We start from the raw sequence: 15805 nt of genomic DNA on the forward strand, positions 1-15805 counted from the left end.
AGTATTTCCCAAACATTCTATTAAAATGTGTGCACCAGATCTTTACTTTCAATAATAAAATTAAAGAACCCTCGTAAAGAAACGACAATACTTTTTACCCTAATCCTCCTTCAACTTGGGGCCATAGACTTTAGCAGTATAACACACAGTTATGATGCGCATGCACGAGATGATTACCGCCAACCGCTTTCTTTTCATGACAAAAAAAAATAAACATTTTACCCTAAGCGTTTTGCAAAAGAATGAACTCTTTTTTAGATCATGAAAACGCATCTGCGGTAGGGGGAATATATGTAGTTCCTTGCTTGCGTATGTTTCAATCCTGTCGAATTCTGCGTGCAGATGGATTAGTGTCAATTGACATATTTCAGACAATTTCAAAGTGCATTGAAAGGAAAAGAGTTTACATACTGATGCACAAACTTAGATTTCATGTAATCAAAAGCAGAAGAGGAAGTATGCATGCAAGTATTATACTCTGTAATGAAAATGACAAAAAAACATTGAACAAAAGGACAAGCGCTTTGGTTCCATTTTTACAACAAAAATCCCCGTATTATAATCCCGGCATGATACAAAACACACCTTGAATAGTTACCGAAAACGTCCAACGGACCGTGACAAGATTGAAAATCTCTCTCTCTCTCTCTCCCTCCCTCTCTCTCTCTCTCTCTCTCTCCAATTCTCTCTCTTTAGCCTACACATTTCAGAGCAAATTGTATTAGGCGAAGTCTCCCGTTAAATAGCAGTGCGACAAACTAGCAAATAACAGATGCAACCACTGTCACTGTAATGACTATTGTCGCAGATTGGAGAAGCGCACAAACATATACTCTTTGTATGGAAGAATTATGCTTGTCTCAAAAGGATAGGTTATATTCACATCCTGGAGTTTCGCGTTGGCCATGATGCTTTGATTGAACATTCATTTTGTTTAGTATGAGTTGTGTCTTCGACGACCTGGGATGGATAGAAGACGCCACCTCGTTCTGCTACTAACATTGATGGATACCATATTCTGTGGCCCCTCTGCAGAAGGTAAGTTGAACATACAATTGAACTTGGACTGAAAATCATCTGCGCATTGTCGGATCAAAACTTATGATACTGGAAGGTTGCCTAAAACGACAGATCGAACCAGAACATCATCAAAGTGCAGATGAGTATAATCACAAGCACATATTGGCTTTTGTTTTTGTTTTCTGTTGTATTTTGCTTTGTGGGATGACAACGGCTTGTCACCTACTGCTACGTTTGAACTTTTGAAGTATTTATGAATGACTGTATCAGTTTAGTCAGTGTTTGTACTATTATAATTACTATCCTCATCATTTTAATCACTACCGTATTTTGCAAAATGTGGACAATGTTAATAATAAGATAAAACAAGCAGACAGAAATATCAGTCAGTGATCTTAACAGCCATGGTTGCCTTGCTGAACTCAAGAATTGTAATAGAGTGTGGGTGGAGGATTACACTCATTTTATGCTGTAATTTTCGGGGGAATATCGTAAGGGAGGCATACACTGAACAAGGCGAGCCGCATTCTTGAATGATTTAAAAAAGTTGAAAAAAAATCAATCTGATTTTATTTCATTTCATTTGACGCGATTTGATATAATTTGATTTATTTTTTTTTCTGCATTAACTTTGATTATATGTCCACATTGTTGATAGTAAAGATATTGTACATATAAATTTTTAAAATGTTGAGGTAACAGAAGTGTTACACGATATAATGATATATATATGAATAGCTTGCAACCAAAATGCGCTAAATCTATTGAAAAAAAAAATGATTGATTTAGCTCCTTTTGGAAGCAAGATCTTCATATATGGGTGAGAATTTTGAACAATGTACATATCATGGTTATGTACACCAAAATTAAAAGAACTCTATGAGCATGTATAACATTACAGAAAATAATTGAAAGATCAAAGTCCTGAACAGGCAAACGTCCGCGATGCTTTTATTTGTTTACCTGCTGCAAATTCTGCTTTCTTGTCTCAACTGTAATGTATACAAAAATTTGGTGCTCCACGTAATGTACATCTCCTACAAAAATTGTACGTCTGCTGGCTGTACATGGGACGTAACATTCTTTTATGCAAGCTTGTACTCATTTTTCGTGACGGACGTGCGTCCGCTATTTACTAACAAAGATCGTAGCCCATTAACCGTTATTGGCTATATTGTTCATAGTCGTAATCAACTGAGATCTAAAAACACGGTAATACGTATGTTTTGAGTTTTTGTCCATCCCCTATCAAATGTCAAACCGAAATAACACTTTTAGCCGAACATCCGAGAAAAAAAAAAGAACGTCCGTAATGATTAAAACGTTGTCGAGGGGGGTGTTGCGACACGGATTGTCGCCCCTACACGGATTGTCGCCCCCTACACGGATTGTCGCCTGGCGACAATCCGTGTAGGGTGCTGGCGGCACAGATTGTCGCCCGCCCTCGAAGCACATTTTGCTGGGTAATATCGTTCTGGACATAATCATTGAAATACTAACACATAACTTACATGGCTACATCCATGCAAACATGCCATGTAAAAAGTCATGGTGAGGTTTCAAGGAAGTGTGTATGTGCGCGTGCACATGATAATTTAGTGTCCGTTTGTGCGTGTGTGTGTGTGTGTGTGTTGTGTGTGTTGTGTGTGTGTGTGTGTGATATGGAAGAATGTGTTTATAATGTCAGTTTTTTTTTTTTTTTGCGTATGTGTTTTTTTAGCTGCGCGTGGGCAGGGATAACTAGTAAGCTGTTGCTGGCATAAACGTTGATATTGATTTTATCAGCAGCTTTGAATTTGATGAGTTTGTTTGGCAGATTTGTATAATTATGAATTCGGAGTGGAGCTTGCGTGCGGGCAGATGCTGCTTTTCTGCATACGGTCCATTATGTCTTATTTATCAACATTGGGAAATCGTTTCATCAGGAAGGAATGTTGTATCGGTTCGGGTGTGCGTCGGTATGTGGGAAGGGGGTTACATTTCGTTATTGCAAAAGTTTGTTACTCTGAAGGCTCATTCGTCCGAAGGATCATTCGTCCGAAGGCTCATTATTCCGAAGGTTCGTTATTTCGAATTTCATTTTTGAATCAACAAACCTCTAGGTATAGGGAATTGTGTGTTTCGGATATTAAAATGAAGCCTCGGAAAAAACGAAACTTCGGAATAACGGAACCTTCGTGTGTGTGTGTGTGTGTGTGTGTGTGTGTGTGTGTGTATTTGGGTTGGTGAATGTGGGTGTGGGATGATTTAGGTTTTGTTTAATCAGGGGTTGGTGGGTTGGGGATAGGATTTGAAGAAGGATGGTTATAAATGGTATGACAGATGTTGGTAGGATTTAATATTTAGGATAGATGTAGGCCCTATAGATTTGTTTCGGATGGGGAGGGGAGGGGGTGGTCGGGTTTTTTATGACTGATTTCATTCTAGATTCGTGTAATGTATTTGTGTTTTTTTTTATGTATATGCCCTTGTAAGAAAGAAGGTGTTACATGATCCAAACCAATGTATTCAAGGAATATAGGTTTGGTAGGGCCCTACATGTCAAAACTTTCTCGTGAAGAAATTGTTAGTAGGGTTGGTCTATAATCGAGTTATCTATGTTGAAGTGAGATTATTTGTGGTATAAATTGACAAATGGATTTGTTTCTGTTTCGAATTGCCATTTGTAACTTTTTTTTTTCATGTTACACCCAGAATGAGTCGATTTATGAATGATTTGAATGAAATCAATGAATATCAAGAAAAAAGTGTTGAGTTGGTTTATTTGCATTATGAGGATTTGTTTGAGTGTTTGTTGGTATTACGTATATATGTATTAGCGGTGTGCAATGGCAGTTCGTTTGTGCTATAATCAACTAACGATTGACAAATTTTTTACGGCGTGTGGAAATTATTCGCTCATGCATAAAGCATGCCAAACCTATTCTGGGACAAAGAATAGTGGTATGGACGTATAGTTTGTAAGACTGATGGAAGAAAATGACTGCAGTGAAAAATGAACAAAGACAAATAACATTTGGGGAGGGTACCTCCCTCGTATGTATTTTCTCTCGGTCTCTCTCTCGCCTAGCCTGCCTCACCGCTGATATTGCTTCACACACCCATACTATTTTTAGATCAACGCTTGTGTGAATTTTTAAACACGTGCTCATACACTCTGAAGGCGTTTGTATTGCCACAGTAGCGCCGCTATATTCCGCATACACACGTAAGCATACAGGCATACGTATACACGCAGACAAACAAACCACTACCACTATGACCACCACACATGCACAGTTATTGTATTATTATACTCCAAACACACACACATACACACACATACACACACACACACACACACACACACAACAACAACAAATCATACACATCACATATCATGCAGCTCACAATACACACACACACAGACACACACACACACACAACCACACACACACACACACACATACGCGTAACTTACCAGTCATACCCATCCCACCAAAGCTTAACACCGGAGGAACCACCCCGAGCCCGGGGCGACAATCTGTGACGGGGCGACAATCCGTGTCGCAACAATTTTTTTGCCAACACGGATTGTCGCCTTCGAGGTCAAAAACTGGGAACTGCACAAGCGTCACGGATTGTCGCCAGGCGACAATCCGTGTAGGGGGCGACAATCCGTGCCGCCAGCGCCCGTCACAGATTGTCGCCCCGAGCAGGAGGCGACAATCCGTGTAGGGGCGACAATCCGTGTCGCAACAGGGGGCACCATCTTGCTGTGATAGCGAAGGTACATTTTACCTTTGGCTCTCTTGCCGAGGAGCTGCATGCCATGTTTGGAGCGGACTGGGGCTCGTCAATAGTTTTTGGACCATACGGTTCACCGAAAACCAAGCAAATAAAGAATATTTTCTCTGAAAATTCTCCTCCTAATCCCTCTCTGAGCAATATATATGAAGGGGTCGGTGCAATATAGTGCTAACCCACACAATAGTCATTATGAGATAATCGCTGTTGAATGTTTGGAAAAGTCCATACATTGTACATCAATAAAACATGAATGCGTGAATTTTTCACCATCTTATTGGTTGAATTCAAATATGATATTTTCACAGAGGTTAGAGTGAAGGATAAGAATTATGAAAATGCATGTAATTCAATTTTGACAAAAGTGTCGGTTAGCGCTATATTGCACCGACCCCTTCATATGTTGAAAGAGCATCAAATTCCTTATAATTTGCATTGAAAATACCTTTTTAAAATTTTGAAAGAGTTAGGAAGGCTACGTACTCTCTGTTGACTCGTCCTGGAACAAGACCCTAGTTAACTGTAGTAGAGCAAACGTCCGTGACAATTTCAGCGAACGTACGTGACGTATGCAATCCGACCGATAGGGAAAACATGTCTCGAAAGTGTCCTTTATTCTTCAAAACTTTCAGCCCCAATAGCAAAAAATAAAGTTTTACAAAGTAAACAATGAGCTTAGAGCAGTAGTTTCAGAATTTTTAAGACGGTATGTGATCATAATGAACAAACAGCTCAAAATCTATACATTTTTACGCTTGTTTTCCCTCTGATTATATAAAAAGAGCTAAACACTGACAACCAAGTTTTTAGGAAAATGGAATTTTGCGTACTCTGTAAGTTCTGTGCATTTAAATTTCTTTCTGGTGAGGTCTTGGAGACAATTTCCACTGTTATAGGTTATGAAAGTTTCGCTCATGGACGTTTGGTCCGAGAAAGAAAATTTCTGGTAATTACAAATATATCATTGTACAATGAGTTAACGTTACCTGAAATATTACTAAATCACTTAGTCTCTCATACCTAAAAGTAAACAGCATTCAGCATTCAATTTTCCTGTAATGACAAAAGGAAAACGTTTTGCTCAAGGATGTTCGTTGGTAGAATGAGTCCATGAATTAAATAGTGAGATTAGAATAAGTCCATGAATTACATAGTAGGAGATAGAGGAAACAGTGCCATTTTTAGTGACAGATGTTCTCCGCGTATATCTTTTGAGTACGGTAGCTGCCATCATAAACATGAAGACACATCCATTTTTCCTCTCCATCGCGGACGTTCGCTGTGATCGTCATTACATTCTATGCCTTTATAAATTCTTATTTTTCTCTTTAAAACGATTTTTCTCCCATTCCCTAAGTAGCCTGAACATGCTGCGACAAAAAACAAAACAAAACAAAACAAAACAACACAATACGAAAAAATATGAAAAGAGCTGCGCAGTCATATTTAGAATATATCGAAACGAAAAGGATGAAATGACGGAAGAAGTCTTTAATGGGCATGTGGCAAGAAGAAACGTAAAAGTTTTAAAAGAACGTGGAAGCAATTGAATGAAAATGAGCAGAAACGGATAAGGGGTCGAGCTCCAACACATTGAGAAAAGAATTGCCAGTGTACTCCCATTATACCGAATCCCTCTGGAAGTTTTTTTTTATTATTATTTATTGAAATTTCGTCATAAGCGAAAAAATAATGCAGTATACAATTGTCTGATGAAAACACCCGAATCGTCCGTTTAGCATGGTCACATTTTAGTGGTGTTTTTTATACTCATCAATGAAAAACAATGTTAATTTGCAATTCTCACTCCTATATGTATATTTCTTAATTTTATGTTCAAGAGAGATCATCAAGTCGTGTGTGCTTTTGTGTTTACTTTGAAAACACATGTTTAAAAAAGTGATGATTTAGTAATAGGTTTGAGGTCGCACTTTGATACGCTTGCCCTTCCAAAGATTCATTACTCCGAATGGCCGTTATTGACTCGATTCATTATCCCCAACGTTTGTTAATCCGAAAATGAAAAAAGGGTTAGTAATTGATTCAGGAGGTTAGTTATCAAAATGTTCTTATTCCAAAGGGTTTGTTAATCCGAAAATCTTATATATAGGTTCACTATTTTTAAGGTCCTTTATTCTAAAAGTGGAATGAGCCTGATATTCATTTAGGTGAATACGATATTATGACAGGTATGAGATATTTCTAAATCTGGAGGCTTTGGTTGTTAATTTGTTTTCCACATTTTGGATTAACGAACCTTATTTCATGTTCCAATTAACACACAAACCTTTCGATTAACCTTCGGAGACTCCTATCATTTACCGAATAAAAAGCTTAATGATTATACAAAGCTTTCGGATTGACAAATAATATGAATAACAAGCCTCCAAAATAACACCCTAAACAAGTTTGTTATAGAAACCATAATGTCGAGGTCATCCATCTCAGGCTGCGTTTATCAACTCCTTTTCTCGGCAGAAACAGGTTATCCTAACAGCTTTCAAGGAATTTTACGAGTTGATAAACGCAAAGCTGTTTTGAAAGCCCTTTAGGAAAGCCTTTTACGAAAGGGTGCGTTTATCAACTCTCCTTTCTCGGCAGAAACAGGTTATCCAAACAGCTTTCAAGGAATTTTCACGAGTTGATAAACGCAAAGCTATTTTGAAAGCCCTTTAGGAAAGCCTTTTCGAAAGCCCCAAATTTGTAACGATCCAAACAGGTTTCCTAAACAGGTTATCAGAAACCTGTTGGTAAAAGCCTTTCGAAGTTGATAAACGCAAAGCTGTTTTGAAAGCCCTTTCCCTTTAGGTCGCGCTACTGCGGTAACGCAACCATGCGTTTCTGGTTTCTGAAAAGACGCGCGCCACGTAAAGTGCACACGAGTACGTGTACACAGGTGTATACATACAGCTGTGTGTAATGCACGCATATGCTTGGAACAAGGAGGTGTTTCTCTCACCAACAAGGTTTGAGAAATAAAGTAACAACAGCCTCATTCCCTTTGATCCCATGTCTCATGCCGCCACTCGATATCTGAAGTATATATTTGAAGTATGTGCTAAACTGGAGCTGCCTCACGATAGGAAGACAATAATGATTCATGTGGCATTGTATCATGACTCGTCACTCTCAAAGGAAGATATGTCTTTATGATGGTAATTGCATTTCGCCGTCCCTTCTTAGAAAACAAGCGGCACATTAACAGTACAGGCAGTCAGTGCTTTGGAAAGGGCTCTCGAAAGGGCTATGGAAAGGGCTTTCGAAAGGGCTATCGAAAGGGCTATCGAAAGCCGTTTAAACAGGGGAAAGTTGATAAACGCAGCCGACGAAAACAAGTGGCACATTAATTGTACAGGGAGTGGACAGGGTTTTCGAAAGGGCTATAAAAGGTCTATCGAAAGGGCTATCGAAAGGCCTTTCGAAAGTCGTTTAAACTGGGGAAAGTTGATAAACGCAGCCTCAGTTATAATGGACATAGTGTGTTTTGTTATGATGATACTTCCGTGTAGCGGAGCTTAACTGACTAATATAACACAAATTCTCCTCGGTTGCAGTGTGTAACACAAGGAGCAAACGCAGGAGTTCTTCTAATACACACCGAAACGACCACGTGTCGTGGAGCGTTTGCTCTCCGTAGCTAAACTTCGCATTTCGATAACGGAACCCTTTTTTTTTTCTTTGTCAATTTGTTTGTTTGTTTGATTTATTTTTCTTCCAACACAATTTCATACATAAATTAAGATTCTTTTCAGTAATATCATATAACATATCAGTAAGCAGATTACAATGAACATAATTCAAAGAAGGAAACTTGATGCATAAATCAATTCCATTAACAAAACATAACTCGTACTACCAAATTTCCAAATGATTACCCGAGAAATTATGCAGAAGGACTGCCACTACAAGCAAAAGCACACGTGGCAGCCCATGACGTGTTCAGCTGTGACGGTGTTCGTTATTAGCAAATTTTGCGGACATTAGTTAACAAAGTTAATTCAGAAACTGAATCTTTACTTCGTGATTACGAAATTTTGATAAATATATTCGTTCTCAAGGACGTGCACTATATCGTGCACTATATCGCGATTACATGGGAGCATAAAATTTTTGATGTCAGTCAACTTTACACTCGATCTTCTTTCATTTTTTTTTTTTCATACGGACTTGGTTTGACGACCGATCTTCAGTTAAGACATCTTGAGTTATGATAAAACATGCTACCATAAACATCATTAAATTTATTTGGGTAATGGTAATGAAAGCAATGTTTTCAATTTTCAGAGGTTACCGATGACCTGCTTACAACTGACAAGGCATGACAATTCATTTGATTCCTTTAACCTGAAGTGTAATGGTATAAATGATAGTCGTTATAATTACAGAGTTCGCTGATTTGCTTGATGGAGCATACTAGCGACAAGGCGTAATGTTTCATCAAATGGACTACGTCACTGAGATTACACGTACGTTCGTACGTTCATCTATACGAGAGATGGTAAAGGTGTTTTGTTTGATTCCTAAGCATGAAAAGATAAAAAGCTTTTATAACTGAGAACTGGTAATAATTGTTTATGATTTTGCAGAGGAGTTTATTCTCGACATGAAATCGCTGTTTGTTGTAAATAGAATGCGTTTCCAACTTCAGAGAACTGCATTGTTCAATATCTTGTTGATTCCGAACGTCCGTGAGCTGTATTCGAACCTTCGTGATGAAAACTATGCTATGTTTGTTGGGCTATAGAGACTGCTTATATCATCAGGTACATCTTAAGAAAGCATCTTATTATTTGGGAGTAAAGAGTAAAGTATGGGATAGTGAAATAAGAGGTCGAAATATTGAGTTTCTTTAAAATGCGCTTACATTGGAAAAAGTGTTAAAGGGACTGTACAGTACTGGTTGAGGTGGGGATTCATGTTTTGAACATTCCTAAGTGAGATAATGAAAAGCCTCTTATGAAATATGAAAGAGCATGTAATTTTAAGAAGGATTCAACGTTTATTTGATGAAAATTGGTTTTCAAATGGCTGAGATATCCCAAAAAGTGCTAATAATAAAAGGCGACATGCCACAACTTTATTAGGGTCTCTTTGTTTTACCTTGTTTTTGGGTATCTCAGCCATTTCAAAACCAATTATCATCGAATAAACTTTTGATACCCCTTAGAATTGCATGCTCTTTGACATCTCATAGAGTGGTTTCTGAATATCTCGCAAAACGTTAAAAGCTAAATCCTCACCTGGACCAGAACTGTACACACCCTTTAAGCAAAAGAGTAATATTTCAACAGAAATAACGAATTTGGCTAAATCATTAATTGTTTATCATTACGTACAAGTTAAGAGTACCAGCTCAATATTCTGCCAACACATACACATACTCCTTAAGATATTTCGTTGCGATTCTGAACTGAATCAGATTGTTGCATGCTATGTTAAATGGTATTCAAATGTATGTGCAGCATTACTCCTCACGGACGTTCGCTGTTCTGGACATGGTAAACTTCCACGGTGAATGAAAACTTGTTCCTCTTGAAAGCTCCTGGTATGATTGGGTTCATATTAAAGCGTAAATTATACTCTTTCATGTAACATAAACGATTGTGAGTAATTCCTACTTTGTTTTTATTTGGTGTTGTTTTGTCTGAATTGTACATTGTTCAAAATTCTGACCCGTATATTTGTATAGATGTATGTATAAAATAGAAGGAAGGACAAAATGTTCGAGGAAAGGTAAAAAAAAAAAGGAATTTTGCTAATTTGTTAACCCATTAACCAAAAGTATTCCCTGGATTACAGTTTAGAAAACCATGTCATATATTTCTTTTTGTCTCTATATTCACTTAAGTGCAGATGACCTGTTTAAAATGCCAGAGATCAAATAAGGTCATGTTTCCAACAGTGTAGCCTATGTGCAGCACACATAAATCAACATATCATTAAAAGATCATTGCTGTCTTAATGACAACATTGTTTTCACATTTTGTTCTTGGAAGAATACATAGACTAGTCCCTGTATACTTTTAATATCACAAGGAAGAAAGTTTCAAATATAGGATTCGGTGTATCTGAGAGATTTCAGACCAATTACCGTTTTAGAATTACAAAAATGAACATCTTCAAATTGATTTGTAGGATAAGAATGTAGATCAATGTTAAACTAAAGAGAGATATTTTCAAAGAGCATACAATATGAGCATACCTTCAATGTATTACATGTTAATGGTACCTCTGCTGCCAAGCACAGTTTCTTCACGAAATCGTAGAGGTAACATGAATTGAGAAAGAGATGTCACACTTTATGTATGCATGGAATCTAAGGCTTTTCCAGATAATCTTTTTCTATCGTTTCTTCTTATCGTTTAGCCTCTGTGGTAAGCACTGTCCCCAACGTTCGGGGATGGAAAGGGGAAGACATCCGACTGTCATGTGACTTCCACGAGGAGCCTACCGCTGTTGTGTGGGCCAAGGAGACCATTCCAGGTCAGCTACAGACCAAGGCTAGATTCTTTGACGGGCACTTTGAGAACGTGGAGGAGCGTTTCGACATGGAAGAGAATTTCAGCCTCGTCATTACCTACTTGGAGGTGGTAGACGAAGGTCTCTTCTTTTGTCAAGTGGTGCTGAGCGATCTTAAACTTTACGAGAATTCAACTCATTTGACAGTAAACTGTAAGTATTTTTTGTCAAGAAATATTTCAGGAATACATTTTAAGGAACTAACCGTAAACGAGTCTCTTTTTTTAATTCATTAAATTCTTCTGTCGAATATTTTTTGTTGCAACTGATCGACAATTTGCCCTAAAACGACGTAAATAAGTACTAGATTGGTCAGTGTTTTGTAGTAGTAGCCATGACAAAAGAAATCACGTGCATACATAATCGGGCAGGATTCGAACCTACGACCTCCTGATCTCCAGAGAGGCGTCTTATCCACTAGATTACCGAGCTTCACCCGACAGCCAGTGCTGATTCTAATCCTTGTAGTTTGCAGCGGGTACTGCGTAATTATTCAAATTCATGAAATTCTTCAGTCGAGTTGTTTTTATTACGAAATGCTTTTGGTGAAATCAAGACGAAATGTTTGTACCCAATATAAAATAATCTTTGAAATTGCTGTTATAATACCGTCATAAAAATAAAGGATAATGAAGAACTCATTACTTTTAATTTCAATTAGTTTTACTGTAAATTACACATCTGGAATGCATTGGTCGAAGACTTAAATGCCAGTTGATCAGCAGATTATTGTTTTCAAAATAAGCTTAGTGTAAAAGTGACCACGAAGAGCAATTTTGAGTAGGGCCTGCTTTCGTAACATGTGATAGTACTGAAATAGGCCTGTAATTACACACATTATTTTTGATCCAACTGTAACAGATTGGTATGGTCCTGCTCTTTTCCCACCTCTATGGTATTATTGCCTGTTCTAAGTAAATTATTGAAAAATGTACGTTCGAGAGTCAGGTAGGAACGGGTGAACAACTTCAATTCTTTGGGCTTTATTTTCAATGTAGTTCTCAATGCCCTTAAAACATTGTATTCCGAAATATCACTAAAAATGGCATTGCGTCTTTACATAGTGTATTTCGGCATCTGCTCACTTTAGAAATGGATCCAGTCTCTTCACACAAGTAAAATGTTCATTAAAAGATGGTATAGTTAATTGTATTGACGGAGATTGAGGTTGGGCTTTCAACTTTTTTTTTGTAAGACACCAAGACACCACTTATGAAATATTACAGAGCGTAGCATTATAAGATCATTTCAAAGTTTATTGGATGAAAATTGGTTTTTGAATGGCTGAGAAGTTCGAAAAGTAAATAGAGCGATTGTAATAAAAGGTGAGATTAGGGTCGCTCTATTGTGGGTGTGTCAACTTTATATTTCAAAACCAATTTTCATCAAATAAATGTTGAATTCCTCTTGAAATTACACCCTCTTCACATTTCATAAGATGTTTCTTATTCAGTTGTGAGTTTCTTTAATTGTCTCGATCTACACCTAAAAAGTCACCCCTCTTCAGTATCTTTCTTTCGGGTTTCTCATTATCTCACAAAAAAAAGAGAAAATATTAGAAACCTTAAGTTATACTGCACGTCAAACTAAGACTACACAATCCCTTCAAGCAGCTTAAATGTTGATTATCTACATCAGACTGTCAGATGGATTGAAGAATCACTGTTCGATCCGTTGCCAGTTCACCCTTGTTGTTCATGGGTGTGTTTTTTTTTTCACGTTAGGAATGATTTTTTTTTTTACGTTAGGAATGATTTTTTTTTCTCATAAATTTCCATGTTTCCTTTAATTTCCACTACGCAACTTAAACTAATCATACTAGCCAAAGCTTTTCGAGCCTATCATTCACGTTGTTCAGCACGTTGCGCTTTCTTAGATAATCTTCTTTGTCATCTGTTTTACCTAAAGCACCTATCCATTTTGCAAAAAGTCTCTCTCTCTCTCTCTCTCTCTCTTTCTTTCTTTCGAGGTCTGTAATATGTACGGCTGCCACAAGGAAACTAAATCATAGCTTACATCACCCTAGTACGCCCACTCTTGGAATACTGCCATGCAGTTTGGGACCCATGCCAACAAAACAACAAGCAAGCAATTGAAAACATCCAAAAACAAGCTGCAAGATTTGCATGTATCAATTATGTCAGAACAAATAGTGTGACAAATATGATGAAGCGTCTGGAAATGGAAGGTGTCGAGAGACGGAGAATCAAATCTCGCTTTCTCAGTATTTGCAAAGAGACTCAAGGGCTAATCCCTAGTAGCATCAAACACCTACAACGCACCAAATAGCTCAGAGAAAAACCAACCACTAGGCACTCCTCACAAAAAAACAACTAGAAATGTCGCTATGGCGACTGATGCCTCCGCCATAATGCATGATTCTCCCAATAGGCGTATAGTACAATGTCTTCACAATGTGTGATCCATGACAGTTTCACATAACTGCCAAATATTGAAATGACATGTTTGTCAGAAATGTCTTGAACTGGGTTTGCTATAATTTTCTAAGAGTGCAGGTTCACATATTTGGGGAATTTTGGGGAAGTTTATGCATTGAGTAATTTCCAAGGTATGAAGAAAGAGTGTGATGATGGTACAAAATATATATATTTTTTGTGTGTGTGTGTTTTTTTTTTTTTTTTTGTTTTTTTTTTTTTGGGGGGGGGGCATTGAAACCTGGCCTTTGACCCTTAACCTTTGACCTTCTGGCTGGAAATTTCCCGGAGAATCTCCATTAGGTAATGCATGTATTAAGTTTTGAAACTAATAATACAAGCATTGCATATACTAGTATATGAGGGAAATAGTAAAATTTTGAGGAGTTGACCTTGACCTTTGACCCCTGACTATTGACCCATGACCCCTAAATTCCCTAGATAATCCCTGCCAGACAGTACATGCATATGTACCAAATTCCACGAAGATACATTGAACCATTTGCAAGAAAAATGATATTGCAACATTTTCACCTAACCTTTGACCTTTTGACCTTTGACCTTATGACATGAAACTCTCTCTGGAGAATCCTTACGCAGTAGTACATGTCCACATCAAGTTTCAAGAAAATACCTTTGGGCATTGCATAGATATGGGGGATATTGCAACATTTGTAGCATTTGACCTTGACCTTTTGACCTCTTGCCAATGTCACTAAAATCTACTCAACTAATTGTCCCATCATACATCATCCTTGGACCAAGTTTGGTGAAAGCTGCTTCATCCAGTTTTGAGTTATCACGTAAACAGATAAATTTCAGGATTTGACCTTGATCTTTGACCTTTGACCTCAGTCCGATTTCACTGAAAAACTAATCAAGTAATTGTCCCATCATACATCATCCTCCAACAAAGTTTGGTGAAATTTGCTCCATCCAGTCTTGAGTTATCGCGTAAACGGATACAATTTCATGATTTGACCTTGACCTTTGACCTTTGACCTTTAGCCGATTTCACCCAAAATCTAATCAAATAATTGCCCCATCATATTTCATACTTGGACCAAGTTTGGTAAAATTCCAGTAAATATTACTCAAGTTATCGCGTAAACGAAAGCGGACGGACGTACGTATACGGACGGACGGACAACCCGAAAACATAATGCCTCCGGCACCACTTCGTGGCGGAGGCATAAAAATTGTATGACCGTATTAGGGCAAATAAGAGCTGCTACTAACACACTCTATACACATGGACAAGGACCCCCCCCCCCCCCCCCCGATAATGTTTTCAGGGAAGCCCCTGCAATCCATAAATTTAAAGATCTTCTTGAAAATATAAAGTTTGAATAAGATATTTATTCGTTTATCTATTTATCTATTTAGTCATTCATTCATTCATTTATCTGTCTTTTTATTTATGTATTTATTTAACTATTTATCCATTTATCTATTTCAGTCGGGTACCTCTGTCATTGGCTAAACAATGCTTTTCTCAGATGCCCTACTCATACAATAGCGTACATCAAAAATGTATACGTTTTAGACACATTAATAGAAAATAACATAATAAACAATTACGGTATCAGTAGTACAACATGGCCAGATAGTTGAGTATTGCGGAGGGTAAAAAATACATAAATAGCCTTTCCTTTAACCTTGAAATTCACTGAGAAGTGATGTATTGAGATATATCGAGAATGATTAAAATACAATGTATTGATTATATAATTCTCTAAGGTTACATCACATGTATTATATTACATAATTCATAATTCTTCATTTCACATCATATTAGATATAAATAATTAATCATACATTTATCATAATGATATAAAAATCTTTCTCGGAAACAATTAACAAATAAATTCATGCATTTTTACATTCAAAGACATGCAAGCTGATTTAACACAAATATCCTGCTCACAAAACCATTCGTTCATTCATATTAGCTGAGCTACTATGAGAGAGGTAGAGAAAAAAAAAAACCCTATTTCATCCTTATTCAGTATCATATCTGATGATACATAGAAATCGTAATATCC

This window comes from Diadema setosum, chromosome 3 (genome assembly GCF_964275005.1).
Source record: "Diadema setosum chromosome 3, eeDiaSeto1, whole genome shotgun sequence".
NCBI lineage: Eukaryota > Metazoa > Echinodermata > Echinoidea > Diadematoida > Diadematidae > Diadema > Diadema setosum.